The sequence below is a fragment of the Nyctereutes procyonoides genome, unplaced genomic scaffold (genome assembly GCF_905146905.1).
Source record: "Nyctereutes procyonoides isolate TBG_1078 unplaced genomic scaffold, NYPRO_anot_genome, whole genome shotgun sequence".
NCBI classification, from domain to species: Eukaryota; Metazoa; Chordata; class Mammalia; order Carnivora; family Canidae; genus Nyctereutes; species Nyctereutes procyonoides.
The window spans coordinates 77,175,276-77,196,615 of record NW_026575146.1 but is presented as its reverse complement, the minus strand read 5'-3'; the positions used below and the strand labels follow the sequence as shown (position 1 = coordinate 77,196,615).

The following is a 21,340-nucleotide window of genomic DNA, read 5'->3' as shown; positions in this document are numbered from 1 at the left end:
TTTCTCAATATCCTGAAGAGTGAAGGATAATACCAGATATTTAGTATCTTTAATATATCAGATATTTACTTTTTATTTGATTTCATTCATGGTTCTCATTCTCACTTTTGATTCAGAAATAGTGTAAAAGTAAGAATTCCTACGTTACTTGGTTTACAAATTAATTGTTTTCAATGCTCTTTTAAAAACCTCCATAACTGAGTTTCTAAGGATCATGTCTGTGAGGCAGGATTCCCGATCCAAAGACAATGGCCCCAATGGGATGGAGCCCAAAGGTGTCATCGAGAGTAACTGGAATGAGATTGTTGACAGCTTTGATGACATGAACCTCTTTGAGTCTCTTCTCCACGGCATCTACGCCTATGGTTTCAGAAGCCTTCTGCCATCCAGGTGTGGAGGCTGAGAGAATTAGGGCCATTTAAGTTTAACAGTGGCACAAGTACAGCCATTGTAGCTTTGGCAGCCATCTCAGGCCACCGTGACCAGGTACTGACTTCTACCTTGCCCCACTACAGAAAAAACAAAGCACGCCCTTATCAGAATAAGGAAGCAAGAGCTTGTGTGACCTCTTCACTGGAGATTCTCACATCCCCACCCTTACTGAAAAACCCCACCTTACCCCTAGACCAGCCCGTAAAATCCAGCTGGAACACCCCGCCCCCCTCGGGGCCCAAGTCCCTGCTCCTCTGTGTCGGGTATACGAGGACCCAGGCTCGAGCTTGCTAATAAACCTTCGTGTGTTTGCATCGGTGTCGGCTCCTTGGTGGTTTCTGGGATTCGCAATCTTGGGCCCAACATTTGGGGGCAGTCCGGGTCCGAGAGACCCCCAGGACCGACCCGGAGGGTCCCACGCGGGGTGAGCGCACTCAACTTTCCCACCTTCTGCGCGCATATTCTCTGCGAGCTCTATACTGTATTTCTACCTGTCGGAGTTCCAACGTGTATTAGGTTGACATCGGCTTAGGCGGACGCGCTGGCGGGCCGGGGCCCGGAGGTCTTGGGAGACGTCCCTTGCCCCCGCCGGGAGGACGAAGGCCCCATCTGTGAGGAGGGCCGGCTGCCAGCCCTGCGGTCTACTTTCTGTTTTGTCTCCGCGGCCGCCCTGGAACGTTCGTTACTGTGTCCTTGTTACCTGTGTGAGCGCTTGTCTGTCTTACCGTGTCTTTGTTAACTGTCATAACTGTCTGTGCCTTGGTGTGGACCGAGGACATAATGGGGCGGACACAAACCACCCCCTGTCTCTTACGCTCTCCCACTTCTCGCACGTTAGGGAAAGAGCTCATAATCTGAGCACAGACATACGGAGAGAAAACTTTCAAGCTTACTGCATGTCAGAATGGCCAACCTTTGAGGTGGGGTGGCCCTTACAAGGAACTTTCCACCTACCTATTATCTGACAGATTAAGGCCGTGATCTTCAGGAATGAACCGGACGGCCACCTTGACCAGGTGCCCTACATCCTGGCCTGGCAGGACATGATCAAGAATCCCCCTCCTTGGCTAAAACCATTTTCACCCCCCAAAGCAGGACCTACCAAGATTCTAGCCCTGCGAAAGGCCGAGAAGGACACTGACTCTAGGACCAAAAAGCGCCTTCATCTAGCCTTTCAGGATTCCTCCCCGGGGGACCTGGTTCTCCCACCACCCTATCCTACCCGATGCCCCCTCGCCCTCCCATCAGAGGCACCGGGGGCTGCAGAAGAGGCGCCACCCCTCCCTGATGAGGGAGTTCCTGTGAATGGGCTGGCAGTGGGGACATGCGGACGGCCACACCGGGCAGCCCCACCTCCTAATACAGGGCTGGCTGACTCCACCACCCTTCCCCTCTGTGCCATGGGACCCCCCCTGCCACGAGACTGGCGGACCGCCAATGTTATCCTGGCCATTCTCCACCAGTGATTTATATAATTGGAGAAACCAGAATGCAAAATTCTCTGATAACCAGAAAGATCTAATCGGGTTTTTAGATCCTGTTCTCCTTACCCACCTGCCTACTTGGGATGACTGCCGACAGCTCTTGCAGGTTCTCTTCACCACCGAAGAGAGTGAACAAATTCAGGTGGAAGCCCAGAAGTCTGTCTTGGGAGAGGACAGACAGCCGACTCAAAACCCAGACCGTAGCGGCCCTAGGATACTGGGCCTCCACTAAAAAAGCCCAGATGTGCAGAGCACAGGTGAGCTACCTTGGGTACAAATTGAAGGATGGACAAAGATGGTTGACGGATGCACGGAAAGAAACCGTCCTAAGGATCCCACAGCTGCAACGGCCCGCCAGGTACATGAATTCCTGGGGTCAGCAGGATTCTGTGATTGTGGATTCTAGGTTTTGCCAAGATGGCCAGACCCCTCTATGAGGCCACCAGGCACCAGCAAAATTTTGAATGGACCGAGGCCATGAACAAAGCCTTTAATGACCTTAAACAGGCCTTGCTGTCTGCCCCGGCTCTTGCTTGGGTTGCCCGACCTAACCAAGCCCTTCTACCTGTATGTGGGCGAGAAAGACAGGTGGCAGAAGGGGTCCTTGTCCAGTACATAGGCTATGGGTCTCTTCCAGGAACCTCTCTCTCCAAAAAGCTGGACACGGTGGATGGCCCCCATGCTTAAAAATTATTGCCGTGATGGCCACTAGGGTCAAAGATGCAGACAAGCTGGCCGTGGGGCAAGAACTGCATGTTACCACCCCACATGCTATTGAAGGGGCACTCAAACAGCCCCCAGACTGCTGGATCAGCAATGCCCGTCTGACCCATTATCAGAGCCTACTGCTAACCCCCACTAGGATTTTATTCAAGCCACCGACAACCCTGAGTCCGGCAATGCTACTCCCTAACCCAGACTGGGGACCCCCCCTCTGCATGATTGTCAAGAAATTCTGGCACAGGTGCACGGAGTCACCTGGCCGATCTCCACGACCAGCCACTGCCGAACGCGGATGCCACGTGGTATACAGATGGCAGCAGTTTTGTCCGAGAAGGAATCAGATACGCGGGGGCAGCCGTAACCACAGAAACAGAGACCATCTGGGCAGAGCCATTGGCAGCCGGAACGTCAGCTCAACGGGCAGAACTGACCGCACTGGCCAAGGCGCTGACCATGGGAGAAGATAAACGAATAAACATTTACACCGACAGCACGTACGCCTTTGCCACTGCTCACATCCACGGAGCCCTTCATATATAGAGAGGGCTTCTGACAGCGGAAGGAAAAACTATTAAAAACAAAACAGATCCTTGAACTCCTGAGGGCCCTCTGGCTGCCCAAGGCCCTAGCCATCATCCATCGCCTGGGACACCAAAAGGCAGACACGCCAGTAGCCAGGGGAAGCCAGCTAGCTGACTCAAAAGCAAAGGAGGTGGCCCTTTCAGTGACCCAGGTCTTAACAACCACGCTACCCGATCCGGGGGGCAGCGACCCTGCCCGACACCCCCAACTATACTGATGCTGACTTACACTGGATCAAATGCTTGCTTATGACCCAGTGCTTGCGTGGCTGGTGGAGGGCCGCAGACTCCAGCATCACCCTGCCAGAGGAACTAGGATGATGAGTCCTATCCAAAATGCTTCGGAGTACTCATATGGGAACAAGGAAGATGGAAGACCTCATATGACGTGCAAAGATCACTATTAAGGACTCTTGAGCAAAGATCGAGCAGATTGTGGCAAGGTGCCACACATGCCAATTAACTAATGCTACTGCCCATGGATCTAACCCGGGCATCCGGCTCCGGGGAGACTGCCCAGGAACCTACTGGGAAGTGGACTTCACGGAGGTAAAACCTGGAAGATACGGAGGATACAGGTGTTTGTAGATACTTTTTCAGGGTGGCCAGAGGCATTTCCCACCAAACATGAAATAGCACAGACCGTGACCAAGAAACTGCTGGAAGACATCTTACCGAGGTATGGTTTTCCTGTTAAGATTGGATCAGACAACGGACCAGGATTCATCTCTAAGGTAACACAGGGAGTGGCACTAGTACTTGGGACAGATTGGAAATTACATTGTGCATATAGGCCCCAAAGCTCAGGACAGGTAGAGAGGATGAACAGAACATTAAAGGAGACCTTAACTAAATTAGCCCTGGAGACTGGCGGGGACTGGGTGACTCTCCTCCCCTTCGCCCTATATAAGGTATGAAACTCCCCATATAAAATGGGACTTACCCCCTACGAGATCATGTTCGGTCTTCTTCTACCTATTATCCCCAATTTAAAACCTGAGGTGCTTGCTGAATTTGATGATCAACAACTTTTCTTGCTCCAAATGTTACAAAGAGCCCATGAACAGGTATGGCCTAAGCTGAAGGCCCGCTATGAAACTGGGCCACCCCCTGACCTCATCGATATCGACCAGGCGATTAGGTGTACATGCAGAGACATCAGCAGCAGACACTCCAATCTCACTGGAAAGGACCCTACATTGTGATCCTGACCACTCCCACCACTCTCAAGGTGGACGGGATAACTCCCTGGGTCCACTACACTCACGTCTGGCCAGCTGATCCACATGCTGTCCTCATTTTGTTCCAGAATGGAAGAGTCAACCCGACAAGGACAATCCCCTAAAGCTAAGACTGCATCGTTCTCATGTACCCTGCTAATGTTACTTGCACTGTATCCCCTCACGGCTAAAACCAATTCTCATCAACCACTAAATCTAACCTGGTAAATCCTCACCCTGAGTTCTATGGAAATAATAAGCCAGCTGTCAGGAATACACCGTAGGGGAACCTGGTGGCCCAATCTAACCTTTGACTTATGCAACCCAAAACATTTCGGGGCCCACCACGGCCCCTCGGCTCTCCTTGGCCAAGTACCTGGATGTGTCAGCGTGTGGAGCTTAAGCTCCCTCCGTGCCACCTGCTTTTACGCATGCCCGGCCCCCTCTCTGACCATAATAAGGTCTCCAAATGTGGAGGCCCCGAGGATTGCTTCTGTAAGACATGGGGTTGCGAACAAACTGGGACATGTTATTGGCTGTTACAGGATCCAGATGGCCTTATAAAAATCCAACGAAACACCACGGGCCCCTCATGCTCGGGCAGCACGTGAGCAAACTCCCATCTCCTCTGTAACCCGGTCACCATTTCCTTTACAGAGGCTGGGAAACAGAATACAAACTGGGGAATAGGACTCCTACGGGGACTCCGGCTTTATCTACACGACTATGGAGCCCAATTCATGATCAGGCAACTTGAAAAGCCTCTAAGTCAAACTCAAGGGGTAGGCCCAACCCTGCACTAGTGCCACCCCAATCTCAGGCAAAAACAAGGCCACCAGTGGTCAAAACTGCAGTACCCCCCCCTTTAAAATCCTCCTGTAACCCCTCCGGTCGGGATACCCTAGTTCTGACTTGCCTTCCCTTCGACCCCTCTCAGCACCCTCTTTTGACCCTAATGTCCCAGGCTTACAAATTCCTCAATGCAACTAAGCCCACTCTTACCCGATCCTGCTGGCTGTGCTATGACATCTGCCCCCTCTTCTATGAAGGAATTGCAATAACAGGTCAATATAAAACAACCTTCAGTCCCAATGACTGTAGAAGGCAGCAAAAGACTCAAGGACTCACTTTACAATCAATATCAGGTCAGGGGCTCTGTACAGGGCCCCCCCTCATCCCAATACCAGTCCCTATGTAATGATATCAAATCTATATCCAGCTAGGACTACCACCTACCTCCTCAAAATGGCTGGTGGGAATGTTCTACAGGACTAACCCCCTGTTTTCATGGCTAGACAATCAGACAAAGGGCTTCTGTGTATTAGTTCAACTACTTCCTAAAATTATTTATCACTCAGATGAGCAGCTGCTTCAATGGTTCAATGCAGGTACCCACAAACGAGATAGAAGAGAGCCCATCTCAGCTGTCACCATTGCTGTACTGTTAGGACTTGGGTTAGCAGGTGCAGGGACAGGTATCACCTCACTAGCCACACAGAACTCCCACTACGACAGTCTTAAAGCAGCAATTGATCTAGACATAGAACGGATAGAAACCTCTATCTCCCGCCTCCAAGATTCCCTAACATCCTTGTTCGAGGTTGTCCTTCAAAACAGAAGAGGATTAGACTTAGTCTTCTTACAACAGGGAGGGTTATGTGCTGCCCTAAACGAAGAGTGCTGTTTCTACACTGACCACCCAGGGATAGTCTGTGAATCTATGGCAAATGTCAGGAAAGTTTGGCTAAGTGAGAATGAGAACAGCAACAAGGCTGGTTCGAATCCTGGTTCAATCGTTCCCCCTGGCTCACTACCTTGTCCACCATAGCTGGGCCCCTCATAATCCTCCTCCTTCTCCTCACCTTTGGGCCCTGCATTATCAATAGATTAGTTACTTTTGTCAAAGACAATGAGTACAGTCCAGCTTATGGTACTTAGACGATACCAACCACTAGACCTTGTTACTGAGACCAAACTGGACCCATGATTGGGTCCTTCTTTAGGTTCCCCGAGAGGGGGAAATGTGGAGGCCGAGAGAACTGGGGCCATTCAAGCTTAACATTGGCACAAGCACAGCCATTGTAGCTTCGGCAGCCATCTCAGGCCACTGTGACCAGGTACTGACCTCTACCTTAACCCCGGCTACAGAAAAAAAAAAAAAAACACAAAGCACGCCCTGATCAGAATAAGGAAGCAAGAGCTTGTGGGACCTCTTTACTGGAGATTTTTTCCACCCTCACCCTTACTGAAAAACCCCACCTTACCCCTAGACCAGCCCATAAAAACCCAGCTGTAACCCACCACAGGGTCCAAGTCCCTGCTCCACTGTGTCGGGTATACCAGGACCCAAGCTCGAGCTTGTTAATAGACCCTCGAGTGCTTGCATCAGTGTCGGCTTCTTGGTTTCTCGGATTCGCAGTCTTGGGCACAAAACAGGAGCAAGCCATGCTTCCTTGTATCAAGGGTTATGATGTTGATCGCTCAAGCCCAATCTGGGACTGGGAAAACCGTCACTCTTGCCATACCGATTCTGCAACAAATTGAATTGGATCTAAAGGCTACACAGGCCTTGGTCCTGGCATCCACTAGAGAGTTGGCTCAGCAGATAAAGAAGGTAGTTATGGCATTGGGAGATTACATGGTTGCCTCCTGCCATGCCTGCATTGGGGGGACCAACGTATATGCCGAGGTGCAGAAGCTTCAGATGGAGGCTCCCCATGTCATGGGCCCCCCAGGTCATGTGTTTGACATGCTGAACTGCAGATACCTGTCTCCCAGATACATCAAGAGTTTTTGTACTGGACGAAGCTGATGAAATGTTAAGCCATGGATTCGAGGACCAGATCTATGACCTATTCCAGATGCTCAACAGCAACACCCAGGTGGTTTGGTATCTGCCATGATGCATTCCGACGTACTTGAGGTGACCAAGATGTTCATGAGGGACCCCATTCAGATTTTGGTCAAGAAGGAGGAGTTGACCCTGGAGGGTATCCACCAGTTCTACATCAACGTGGAGTGAGAGGAGTGGAAACTGAACACTGCGACTTCTATGAGACCCTGACCATCATGCAGGTGGTCATACTCATCAACACCCGAAGAAAGGTGGATTGGCTCACCTAGAAGATGAACACCTGAGACTTCACTGTGTCCGCCATACATGGAGACATGGACCAGAAGGAACAAGATGCTATCATGAGGGAGTTCCACTCAGGCTCTAGCAGAGTATTGATTACCAATCACCTGCTGGCCAGAAGCATTGACTGTGACCTTTCCACCAACAGGGAAAACTATATTCACAGAATCTGTCATGGTGGACAATTGGGCCGTAAGGGTGTGGCTATAAACATGATGACAAAAGAAGACAAGAGGACTCTTTGAGACCTTCATACCTTCTACAACACCTCCATTGAGGAGATGCCCTTCAATGTTGCTGACTTCATTTGAGGCACGGTCTTGCCACCTAGCCTGACATGGGCCTTGGTCTGGGGGGCAGAAGAGGAGCAGGAGCGGGGAGGCAAAGGAGCCAAGGGATGGACATTTGTCATTTTTCTTTTTCTTTGAATAAATGTCACTTTTTGAGGCAAAAAAACCTTATAACTGCAACTGCAGTTATAAGACAATGTATGATTTTGACTGGTGCTTTCTTTGCCTATTTATTAAATCCACTTTGTTCTTTTTTTAAAAAAGATTTTATTATTTATTCATGAGAGAGACAGAGAGAGAGAGGCAGAGACACAGGCAGAGGGAGAAGCAGGCCCCTAGCAGGGAGCCCGATGGGGGACTCAACCCTGGGTCCCCAGGATCACGCCCTGGGCTGAAGGCGGTGCTAAACTGCTGGGCCACTGGGGCTGCCCTCTTATATCCACTTTGAAACGTAATTCACATACCATGTAATTCACCCATTTAAAGTGTAAAATTCAGTGGTTCTTGGTATATTCAGGTATGTGCAACTATCCCCACGATTTTAGAACCTTGTCATCACCTCTAAAAGCAACCCTGTACCATTCAGCTATCTCCTCACCCCCTCATAAAAATAGAATCCTCTAGTATGTAGCCCTTTATGACTGGCTTCTTTGATTTGGTATAATGGTATGTATCACTGCTTCCTTTTCATGACCGAGCAATATTCCACGGTATGGATGTAGCACATTTTGTCCATCATTTGGGTGGTTTCAACCTTCTGGCTATATTATGTATAATACTGTTGTAAGCATATGTGCACATGCTTTTTTATGTGGACATCTGTTTTCATTTCTCTGGGGTATTTCTCTTGGGTAGAGATGGAATTGCTGGTCATAGGGTAACTCTGTGTTGAACCATTTGAGGAACTGCTGGACTGTTTTCCAAAGTGGCCATACTATCTCACACTGCCACCAGGAGTGTATGCTATTTAGTTTCTCCACATCCTTTTAGTTTATTTCCAGCCTTGGTCACTTAGGAATAAAGCTGCCATAAATGCTTGCATGTAGTTTTCGGATGTGTGTCTTTTTTGTTTTGGGTAACTACCTAGGAATGAGATTGCTAGATCTTAAGGTAAGTTTTAGTTAGTTTTATTACAAACCATCAAACTATTTTCCAAGTGCTATTATATTTTGTGCAACAGTTGTTCAACTTATTGAAATAAGTTCTCAATAGAACTTATTTTCAAATTTGTTTTTTAATTTGATCCATTCTAATAGATGTGTAGTAGTATCTCATTGTAGTTTTAATTTGCATTTTTCTAGGACTAAAGATATTAAGCATGTCCATGGTCCACTGACCATTTCTGCATCTTTTGAAAGTGTTTGCACATATTTTTTTTCCATTTTAAAAAATCAATCCTTTGTCTTCTAAGACCTCTTGGTAAATTCTGGATGTAAGTTCTTTGTCAGCTCATCATATATCTTCTCTCACTAGGTAGCTTAACACTTAAATTCTATAACAGTGTTGTGAGAAGTTTTTAATTTAATGAAATTGAATTAATCAAGTTTTTCTTCTGTTTCATCCTTTGTGTGTCCAGTATAAACCTTTGGATAATCCTTGTTTATAAAGTTTCTATGTTTTCTTGTAAAAGTTTCATACCTCCAGTTTTACATGTTAAGTCTATGATGTTTCTTAGTAATTTCATAAATATGGTGTGAAGGATGAAGGTTCATATATTTTAAGATAGGGTTTGATTATTTAAGTACAATTTGCTCAAAGACTGCCCTTTCTCCATTGAATAACTTTGGTACCTTTATCAAAACTTAACTGACAGTTATGTGTGGTACTAGTTATGGGCTCTCTGTTGCAATGAGCTATATATCTATTTCCATGCTAATAGCAACCTGTCTTGATGGTCGTAGCATTAGAATAAGTCCTGGAATTGGGTCGTATGAATTTTCTAACCTCATTCTTTCTCAAAAGAGCAACTGTTTGGAGCTCAGTAGAATGTGGCTGCTTTCTATCCCTTAGCCAGAATATCCGTGATAAACAAAATTGTCCGAACCTGAGGTGGTCATCTTAGCACTGATGCCCTGGCCAGCAAGTGGCCCATCTTCATGTTTATCACCAACTATTGGACCATTGCCTAAAAATTATCCTTTCTAGTATGAAGGACTTTGGAAATCTCCTACCTCAGATAAGTGAAATGTGAAATTTCAGATTTGGAAATGTGTAACTGTCAGCAATTTGGCAACTATCTATTACTATTACACCAACATTAAAAATATTTTCATCAGCTTTTCCTATATTTAATGTTAGGTTGTCTTTTTAAAAAAAGATTTTATGTATTTATGAGAGATAGAGAGGCAGAGACATAAGCAGAGGGAGAAGCAGGCACCCTGTGGGGAGCCTGAACTGTGACTCAATCCCAGGACCCTGGCATCATGACCTGAGCCAAAGACAGATGTTCAACCACTGAGCCACCCAGGTGCCCCTAATGTTAGGTCTTCTATGTATATAAAACGTTTTTATGTGTGAGGTCCTTTAGTAAGGCCTGTTCCTGTCTTTATAAATTTTTTATCTTGCTCTCATCCCATAAGGACTAAAAACCAGATGGAAAGTCCTCTCCTGGGACCCATTTGAGTCTAAACTTTCACCATCCCCAAAACCTTTCCTGAATATTCAGGGATGGATAATCTCTGTTCTACCTCTGATCCTCTTTGGGAAATTAGTGTTCCAGGACCATCCTCACAGACTGTGTGGACTGTGATAAAGGGAGACAAAAACTTTACTTAGTAAATAATTACTCTTGGACATCATAAAACCAACACTGTATTAGTTTGCTGTGGCTAACATTAGCAAAATATCACAGACTGAGTGGTTCAAAAAACAAATTTATTTTCTCTAGAGGCTGGAAGTCCAAGAGCAAGGTGTAGGCAGGTTTGCTTCTTTTGAGGCTTCTCTCCTGGACTTGGAGATGATGCCTTCTTACTCTGTCCTCACATTGTCTTCTCTTCGTGCTGAGCATGCCTGGTGTCCCTTTGTGTGTCCAAGTTTTCCCATCTTATAAGGACATCCATCAGATTGGATGAAGGTAGGTCCATCCCCAAAGACTTCATTTTAGCTTCATCACCTCCTTTATTTGCAAATATAGTCAAATTCTGAAGCACTGGGTGTTAGGACTTCAAAATATGAATTTGTGTGGTGTATGAGTAGATGGACACAATTCAGCCCATAGCAATGCCATATCCCATAACAATGAAACCAGACATGGCAATAAATCATAATACAGGCCAAGGAATCTCAACATCCTACAACAAAGCCTATCAGATGCAGCTGCACACCATTCTGTTTAGTGTTGGTCTGGTTACTACTGATTTGGATGTGTCCATTGGTTTGTAACCAGGAGACTCAAATCCTCCAAGTTAACCAGTTTTGACCAGATATAGTAAATGCTGGAGCTTGCATGCCATCAAGTTTGGCTAATACAAGCATTACAATCTAAAGACCTTACCTATAACTAACCAATCCAGCAGTCGAGATAAAGAACCCTGAGTAATTGGCCAAATTAGAAGGCTTGCCTATGGGCTAATGATGGATATTTCAATTGGCGAGGAACATACACTCAAATCAGGCTATATGATTTAGAATATATTTGCATGCAACCTGACTCCTTCCTATTTGTTGCACACAAATACCGCTAATTTTTACATATACTTTATCAAACTGTTCATACCCTCCCAGAACATAGCAGCTACACCTGCCACCTTGACCCAAGAAAGATGTTATGGTCTGTTGTCTTTTTGATGGCAATTGTTTCCTGATCCATTGACTTTAACATACTTCAATTACTCCATCATTAGTACACTGTACTTTAAAATAGGTGTCTATGTCATCTGTAAATAGTTTTATTTCTTTCTAGTCTGTACACCTATTAATTTTTACACTAACTTGGACCTCCAGTCAATATTGAATAGAAGTAGTGAAACTGGACATCTTTGCCTTGTTTTCAATCTTAGCAAGAAAGCATTCTTTCAATATTTGGTATGACATTAGGTATAGAGCTTTTTAAAAAGATTTTATTTGAGAGAGCGTGAATAAGAGAGAGAGAGTGCGAGCATGAGCGTGAGGGGCAGAAGGGAGAGAAGGAGACTCCCCACTGAGCAGGGAGGCCAACATGGGTCTCAATCCCAGGACTCCAGGATCATGACCTGAGTGGAAGACAGCCACTTAACAGACTGAGCCAGGCTCCCCAGCTGTAGAGTTTTGTTTTGTTTTTAATAAATTTATTTTTTATTGGTGTTCAATTTGCCAACATACAGAATAACACCCAGTGCTCACCCGTCAAGTGCCCCCCTCAGTGCCCGTCACCCATTCAACCCCACCCCCCGCCCTCCTCCCCTTCCACCACCCTTAGTTCGTTTCCCAGAGTTAGGAGTCTTCATGTTCTGTCTCCCTTTCTGATATTTCCTACCCATTTCTTCTCCCTTCCCTTCTATTCCCTTTCACTATTATTTATATTCCCTAAATGAATGAGACCATATGATGTTTGTCCTTCTCCGATTGACTTATTTCACTCAGCATAATACCCTCCAGTTCCATCCACGTTGAAGCAAATGGTGGGTATTTGTTGTTTTTAATGGCTGAGTAATATTCCATTGTATACCAGCTGTAGAGTTTTTATAATACCTTTTATCAGAGGGCATTTCTTTCTAGTCACAGTTAATTGAGAGTGTTAATCATTAATGGGTGTTGAATTCTATAGCTATTAAAATGGCCATGTGGCCATTCTTCTTAGTTTCTTATGAACATGGTGAATCGATATAATTTTATTTTATTTTTAAAAAGATTTTATTTATTCAGGAGAGACACACGGCAGGGGGTGGGGGGCAGAGACACAAAGAGAGAAGCAGGTTCCATGAAGGGAGCCTGATGTGGCACTCGATCCCCGGTCTCCAGGACCACACCCTGGGGTGAAGGCGGCACTAAACCGCTGAGCCACCCGGGATGCCCTATATTGATATAATTTTATTTTATTTTTATTTTTTAAAAGATTTTATTTATTCATGATAGAGAAGAGAGGCAGAGACACAGGCAGAGGGAGGGAGAAGCAGGCTCCATGCAGGGAGCCCGATGTGGGACTCGATCCCTGGTCTTCAGGATTGTGCCCTGGGCCAAAGGCAGGCGCTAAACCACTGCGCCACCCAGGGATCCCTATATTGACATAATTTTAAATGTCAAACTAACATTGCATTCCCTGAATGATCCCTCCTTGGTTATGAATATATCCTTTGTAAATGTTGCTAGATGTGATTTCCTAATATTTTGATATAGTTTTCATGTATATTCATGATATATCCATCTATAGTTTGCTTTTCTCTCCTACCCCATGCAGTACCTGTTCTTCCCTGTGACTTGTTTGTTCCATCTGAAACCCTGTCCTCCTCAATTCCCTTTCCCCTTTTTGCCCATCTCCCACTCACTCTGGCAGCCATCAGTTTGTTCTCTGTATTTGAGTCTGTTTCTGTTTTTCTTTTTTTTAAATCTCCCATATACATGGAATCCTATGGCATTTGTCTTTCTCTGTTTTATTTCACTTACCATAATACCCCTAGGTCCATCCATGCTATTGCAAATGGCAATATCTCATTCTTTTTAAAAAAGATTTTATTTATTTGAAAGCGAGCAAGAGTGGGGAGAGGGAAGAGCAGAGGGAGAGGGAGAAGCAGACCCCCTGCTGAGCAGGGAGCCTAATGTGGGACTCAGTCCCAGGACCCTGAGACCATGACTTGAGCTGAAGGCAGATGCTCAACCAGCTGAGCCACCCAGATGCCCCATCTCATTATTTTTATGTGCAGTAATATTCCATTATACACACACACACACACATACATACCACATCTTACTAATCCATCTATTGATAAGCACTTGGGTTGTTTCTACCTCTTGGCTGTTGTAAAGCTGCAATAAACGTAAGGGTGCATCTATCTTTTTGAATTAGTATTTTCATTTTGTTTGGGGGAATACCCAGTAGTTGCTGGATCTTATGTTATTCCTATTTTTTTTTAATTTTTTGAGGAACCTCCATACCACTTCCTACAGTGGTTGCACCAATTTACATTCCCATGAACCGTGCACAAGATACCATTCCCCCCCATATCTTTGCCAATACTTATTTCTTTTTTTTATAATAGCTATTCTGACAGGTATAAGGTAATATCTCTTTTTTTTGGAATGTGTGATTTTATTAGATAATTTTTTTGAGGTTACCATTTTAGCATATATTGGGTTGGTATTAAAAACAGAAAAGTTAAGCTTGCATTTCTAGTACAGGCCAAACTCATGGAGATGATATTCTTAAAATGATTACTTGTCTTTATTTAAAAGTTTTATTTCAAACAAAATAACTCCTAGCTTGAAATAAACTTTAAAGAAATCATCAGCGTGGTACCTGGGTGGCTCAAGTTGTGATCCCAGGGTCCTGTGATGGAGACCCGCATAGGGCTCCCTCCGGGGTGCCTGCTTCTCCCTCTGCCTGTGTCTCTGCCCCTTTCTCTGTGTCTCTCATGAATAAATACATAAAATCTTAGAAAAAAGAAATGATCAGTATCATATTTATACTATACAAATGAAGTAGGATTTAACCCTATTTTATGGAAAACACTGCAACAAATGTGGGTGGGGTTACCACATCCTAATGTAGGAAACAGGATAACTTAGAGGATGATTGTAGTCCTGTGGGAAGCGATCTTAAAGTCCCAAATAACACAGGAGAATTATGGTTGTGTAACCTCTACTGACTGTAGAATTTGGTGTATTTTTATGTCATAACCCTAACTAATGTGACCTCTTGAAATGCTTCACCTTGTTTCCATAATTATGTTAGCTTCTGACAACGAAGTTTCTACTATAGAATGCTTATATGCCAGTCTTTGAGGCATTGGTTCTTTTAGCAATCCTGTAAAGTAGGTATTTCCATATCCTTTTTTTTTTTTTTTTTTACAAATGAAGATACTGAGGCCCAGGGTGTTAAACTAGACCACTCAGGTAGCAAGTACACAAACCAAAGCATTTTAGTCCAGGTATATATAATATCAAAGCCCAAACTCTTAACCAGTAAGCTTACATTGTCTTGTTTAAGGATTGTGCCTGATTCTGTTTGGGGAAAAATTTCTGGTCACGGAACATAAGAGATTGAAGGAAATTTATAGTCTTTTAAATTCTTACATATTACACATAGGATAAAATTAAGATGTTTATACTTACCAATAAAACACAGTGAGGATATATTTTTTATTTAAATGCATTTCTTTGTCTAACATGCCAAACCATTCATACATAGAACTTCCAAAAGGTAAATTACCTTTATGCAAATAGAATAGGGTAGCATGATGAGCTGAGGAAGAAGTGAAAGTATGTGGAGTTGGTGTACTGTGATAGGTATTGGCCAGTTTTCACATATTTAGTTTCAGAAATTTGATATAGATCTACCCCAGAAGAATGCTAAATGAACAGCAATAAATGATTGACTCTGCCTTGCGGGCCTCTGTTCCCTACCAGTGGTGGGAAAACAATGAACAATTCTTCTAAGTGGAAACTGTCCATGTTGTTCCAATAGCATATGTGACATTTGCAGTCTCCGGCTCTTCTCACTTCTCCTACTTCAGGATCTGTGAGAGCCTTGAATGTGTCATACAAATACCTTTTTTGTTTAGAGACTTTCTCGTAGTTTTCTATGGTCACTTTCAGAGAACTCTTAATCAGCAGGAATAACACAGGGTGGGTGAGAAGGGAGATTCATCATTTATGGAATAATCAAATTTTAGCACTAAAATGGCCCAGTTGGTCTTACAGACCACTCTCCTGCCACTTGTATTTCAAAGATGTGGAAACTGAGGCCCATTAAGTTCTGGTGATCTACATTCCCAGTTAGAATCAGGTATTGATCCACCTGGAATGAGGTGGCACCCAGTCCAGGACTTTTCCCTAAATGACTTTATACTTTCACATACATTTAGCTATCTAATATGCAGAATCCCAAGTAGATATTCGAGGCTTTAGGATTGCATCTTGGTTTACTTATAGTGCTTTTGAGTCTGTGGTTTTTTTTTTTTTTTTGAGTCTGTTTTTTTTAATGGTTGCTCTGGCTATCACAATATACATATGTGACTTAATAGGCTATGAATATAAACATTTTACCACTTTGAGGTATTGAAGCCTACTTCAATCTAGGTTCCTTTACCAACCCTACTTTTTAAAAAAGCTTTTATTTATTTATTCATGCCAGAGAGGGGGGGGGAGGGAGGGGGAGGGAGGCAGAGACACAGGGAGAGGGAGAGAAGCAGGCTCCACACAGGGAGCCTGATGTGGGACTCGATCCCAAGTCTCCAGGATCACACCCCGGCGGAAGGCGGCGCCAAATCACTGGGCCACCGGGGCTGCCCATCATCCCTACTTTTAAATATCACTGTCTTGAGTATCAGGTGGGGATATGGTATCTGTTTCAATCATCTAATATGTTTTATAAAACTCACAAGGAATACTGGCTATTGTATGTAGCCATATTTCTGTTCCTCTTGTTGTTCATTCTTATATTCCAAGATTCCTTCTTTTACCATTTCCTTTCTGTTTAAAATTTTTTCAGCCATCATTTAAAATATATATTTTTAAAGATAGATTTATTTATTTATTTATTTATTTATTTATTTATTTATTTATTTATTTATTTATTTATGAGAGCGAGAGAGAGAGAGAGAGAGAGAGGCAGGCAGAGACACAGGCGGAGGGAGAAGCAGGCTCCATGCCGGGAGCCTGACGTGGGATTCGATCCCGGGACTCCAGGATCGCGCCCTGGCCAAAGGCAGGCGCCAAACCACCGAGCCACCCAGGGATCTCCTAAAATATTTTTTATAATTATTTATTCATGAGCGACACAGAGAGAGGCAGAGACATAGGCAGAGGGAGAAGCAGGCACCCTGTGGGGAGCCTGAAATGGGACTCGATCCCAGTACCCTGGAATCATGACCTGAGCCAAAGGCAGATACTCCACCACTGAGCCACCCAGGTGTCCCTCAGCCATTATTTAAAGGTAGGTCACTAGCAACAAATTCTTTGTTTTCCTTCATCTGAGGATGTCTCTATTTTCCCTTTATCCTGAAGGATAGTTTTTCTGGATGTGTAATTTGCAGATGAGGTTGGCTGGTTTGTTTTTCTAGCACTTGGAAAATGTGTGACTTTTCTGGCTTTCATATCTGATTGTTGTTTTGATTTGCATTTCCCTGATGATGAGTGATGTGAAGCATCTTTTCATGTGTCCATTTGCCATGGCAAAAATACCTATTCAGGTCTGCCCATTTTAATCAGATATTTGTGTTTTTGGTGTTGAGTTATAGGAGGTTATTTATATATTTTGAATATTAACCCTTTATCAGATATATCAATATGCAAACATCTCCAACTCAGTAGGTTGCCTTTTTGTTTTGTTGATGGTTTCCTTTGCTGTGCAAAAAAAAAATAGTTTGCTGTTCTTGTAATCTTTGATTTGGTTATCAAAGAAATACTGGCTTCATTAAATAAATGGGAAAGAATTTCTTCCAATCCTCCAGTAGATTTTGTATAGAATTACTATTAATTTAACTCTTTGGTAGAATTCATCCATGTAGTAATCTGAGACTTGAATTTTTAATTAGTTTTTATTTTAAGGAATACATTTAACTATAGATTGCATTTTTAAAATATAGAGCCATTCTATTCCTATATTTCTTGTTGTACTTGTAATGGATATTTTATATCTCAAAGGAATTTTTCATCTAGGTTTTGAGGGTACAAAGGTGTTCACATTATTTTATCTAATAATGCCTATAATATCTATAGTGCTGTTTACTCTCATTCCTGATATTGACAATTTTTGTCTTGTCTCTTTCTTCCTAAATAGACTGGCTGGATATTTGATTTTTATTGTTTTGTCAAAGAATCAAACTTTTATTTCACTGATTGCTTCCATTGTGTTTCAGTTTTAATTTTACTGAGTTCTGGGATCCCTGGGTGGCGCAGTGGTTTGGCGCCTGCCTTTGGCCCAGGGCGCGATCCTGGAGACCTGGGATCGAGTCCCACGTTGGGCTCCCGGTGCATGGAGCCTGCTTCTTCCTCTGCCTGTGTCTCTGCCTCTCTCTCTCTCTGTGTGACTATCATAAATAAATAAAAATTAAAAAAAAACACTATTAATTTTACTGAGTTCTGCTTTACTATTTTCTTTTGAATTAAACTTTGGGTTTAATTGATTTTTCTTTTTCTAGTGTCTGGATGTGAAAGCTTAGGTCCTTGACTTATTTCAATATAAACCCTTAATGTTATAAATTCCTGCACCCCTTTAGTTGCGTAAATTCCTTTTGTGTTTTACTTTACCCTTGTGATTTTTTTGTCCCATCTCTTATTTGTGATTTTAACTCTTTTGTAAGCTGCAGTGTACCTGAAAGGAATTCGTTTTCTGCCATTTGATGGAGTGATCTAAAAATGCCAGTTATGTCAAGTTGATTGATACAGGTGTTCAGATTCTCTGTCCTTACAGATTATCTACTTACTTGTTCTGTTGTTTACATAGAAGAGAACGTTTGAGTCTCTAACTCCATTGCAGCTATGTGAATATCTAATTTTTATTCTTTTGCTTCATATATTTTTAATTACCTTAAGTAGATGTATACACATTTACAATGGTTATGTCTCTTGATAAATTTACCCCTTTATCATTGCAGGATGTCTTTATACCTGTTAATAGTTTTTGTTCTAAAGTCTTCTCTTATGATAATATAGACACTCTAGCTATTTTTTCACTATTTGCATCTGTTTCCATCATGTAATCTTTCCTGTCTGCATCTTTATATTTAAAATAGGCTTTTGTATACAAAATATAATTGAGTATTGCTTTTTAAAAATACAATATTAGAATCTCTGCCTTTTAATTAGGATGTTTAGACCATTTACACTAAACATGACTGTTGACTAGTCTGGATTTAAATCTAGCATCTCCTGATATTTATATTTCATATATTCTTTATTCCTATTTTCCTGTCTCCTGTTGGATTATTATTTTATGATTCCATTTTATCTCTATTGACTTGCTAACGATAACCATTTGTTTTCTTTGTACTAGCTTTTACAATATGTAATGTCAAAATCTACTTTAAAATAATTCTATACTGCTTTAAAGTATAGTGCCAGATTATTATAATAGTATATATAATCTAGATCTATAGCTAGCTAGCTATCAATCTGTCGATCTCACATCTTCTTTATCCACTCATCACTTGATACTTGGGCTGCTTCCATATCTTGGCTAAAAACGGCTGCTATAAACATAGGGGTGCATTATCCCTTTGAATTAGCATTGTGTTTTAAGTAAATATCCAGTAGTGCAGTTTCTGGATTGTAAACTAGTTCTATTTTTAACTTTTGAGGAACCTCCATACTGTTTTCCATATGGTTGCATCATTCCTCATTCCCACCAATGGTGCATGATGTTCCTTTTTTTCCACATCCTCTCCAACATTTGTTATTTTTTTTAAAGCAAATATTTTTTTAAAAAAAACTTTCATTATTTTTTTAATTTATTTATTTATGATAGTCACAGAGAGAGAGAGAGAGAATGGCAGAGACACAGGCAGAGGGAGAAGCAGGCTCCATGCACCAGGAGCCTGATATGGGATTCGATCCCTGGTCTCCAGGATCACGCCCTGGGCCAAAGGCAGGCGCCAAACCGCTGCACCACCCAGGGATCCCCCTCTTGTGTTTTTTATTTTAGCCATTCTGACAGTGTGCGGTAATCTCTGTAGTTTTGTTTTTTTTTTTAATCTCTGTAGTTTTGATTTGCATTTCTCTGATCAGCGATGTTGAGCATATTTTCCTGTGTCTGTTGGCCATCTGTACATTTTCTTTGGAGAAATGCCTGTTCATATCTTCTGCCCCTTTTTAAATTATATGGCTTTTGGGTGTTGATTTGTATAAGTTCTTTATACATTTTGGACACCAACCCTTTATCTGCTAAGTCATTCACAGAAATCTTCTCCCATTTGGTAGGCTTTTTCTTGTGTACTTCACTATGCAGAAGCTTTTTATTTTGATGAAGTCCCAATAGTCTATTTTTGCTTTTGTTTCCCTTACTTCAAGGGACCTATCTAGAAAAAAGTTGCTATGGTCAAATCAGACATTACTGTCTGTGCACACTTATAGGATTTTCATAGTTTCAGGTCTTTTAGGTCATTAATCCACTTTGAATTTATTTTTGTGTGTAGTGTAAGTGGTCCAGTTTCATTCTCTTGCATGTAGCTGTCTAGTTTTCCCAGCACCATATGTTGAAGAGACTGTCTTTTTCCTGTTGGACATTCTTTTCTGCTTTGTAGAAAATTAATTGCACTAAATATGTAGATTGTTTTGGGTAATATAGACATTTTAAGAGTCTCTGTTCTTCCAATCCATGAACATGGAATGTTTTTCCATTTCTTTGTGTCATCTTCAATTTCTTTCATCAGTATTTTATAGTTTTCAGGGAACAGGTCTTTCATTTCTTTGGTTAGGTTTATTCATAGATACCTTCTTATTTTTGGTGCAATTATAAATAGGATTGTTTTCTCAATGTCTCTGTTTTATTATTAGTGTAGAGAAATGCAACAGATTTCTGTACATTGATATTGTATCTTATGACTTTACTGAACTCATTTATCAATTTAGATAGATTTTTGGTGGAGTCTTTAGGGTTTTCTATATATAGTATCATGTCATCTGCAACTGGTGAAATTTTTACTTCTTATCAATTTGGATGCCTTTTATTTTTGTTGTCTCATTGCTGTGGCTAGGACTTCTAGTACTATGTTGAATAAAAGTGGTGAAAGTGAACATCTTTGTCTTGTTCCTCAGCTTAGGGGAAAGCTCTGTTTTTTTTCTCCCACTGAGAGTGATGTTAACTGTGGGTTTTTCCATAGATGGCCTTTATTACATTGTAGTATATTCCCTCTAAACGTACTTTGTTGAAGGCTTCTATCATGCATGAATGGATGTTGTACTTTGTCAAATGCTTTTTCTGCATCTATTGAAATGATCAGTTTTTATCCTTTCTCTTAATTTAAATTCAATTAGCCAACATATAGTACATTAATTTCAGATGTAGTTTTCAATAATTCATCAGTTGCATATTACACTCACTTCTCATCATGTGCCTCCATAGTGCCCATCACCCAGTTATCCCTCCCCTCCCCTTCAACCCTCAGTTCCTTTCTCTTTTTGATATGTATCATGTTACTTGATTTGTGACTATCAAATCACACTTGCAAACCAGTAATAAATCCCATTTGATCATGGTGAATAATTTTTTTAAATTTCAAGTTTTTATTTAAATTCTAGTTAACATATGTGGTAAAAATTTGTTTCATCACTTAACCTATACAAAACCCCATGTTCATCACAAGTACCCTTCTTAATACCCATCACCCACCCACCTCCCTCC

The 21,340-nt window shown here is 42.4% G+C and overlaps 1 pseudogene; it reads left to right on the top strand.

The window, feature by feature from the left end:
* Positions 1-214: 214 nt before the first annotated feature.
* LOC129500714 (eukaryotic initiation factor 4A-I-like) lies at positions 215-7,887 on the top strand (annotated as a pseudogene).
* Positions 7,888-21,340: the final 13,453 nt, after the last annotated feature.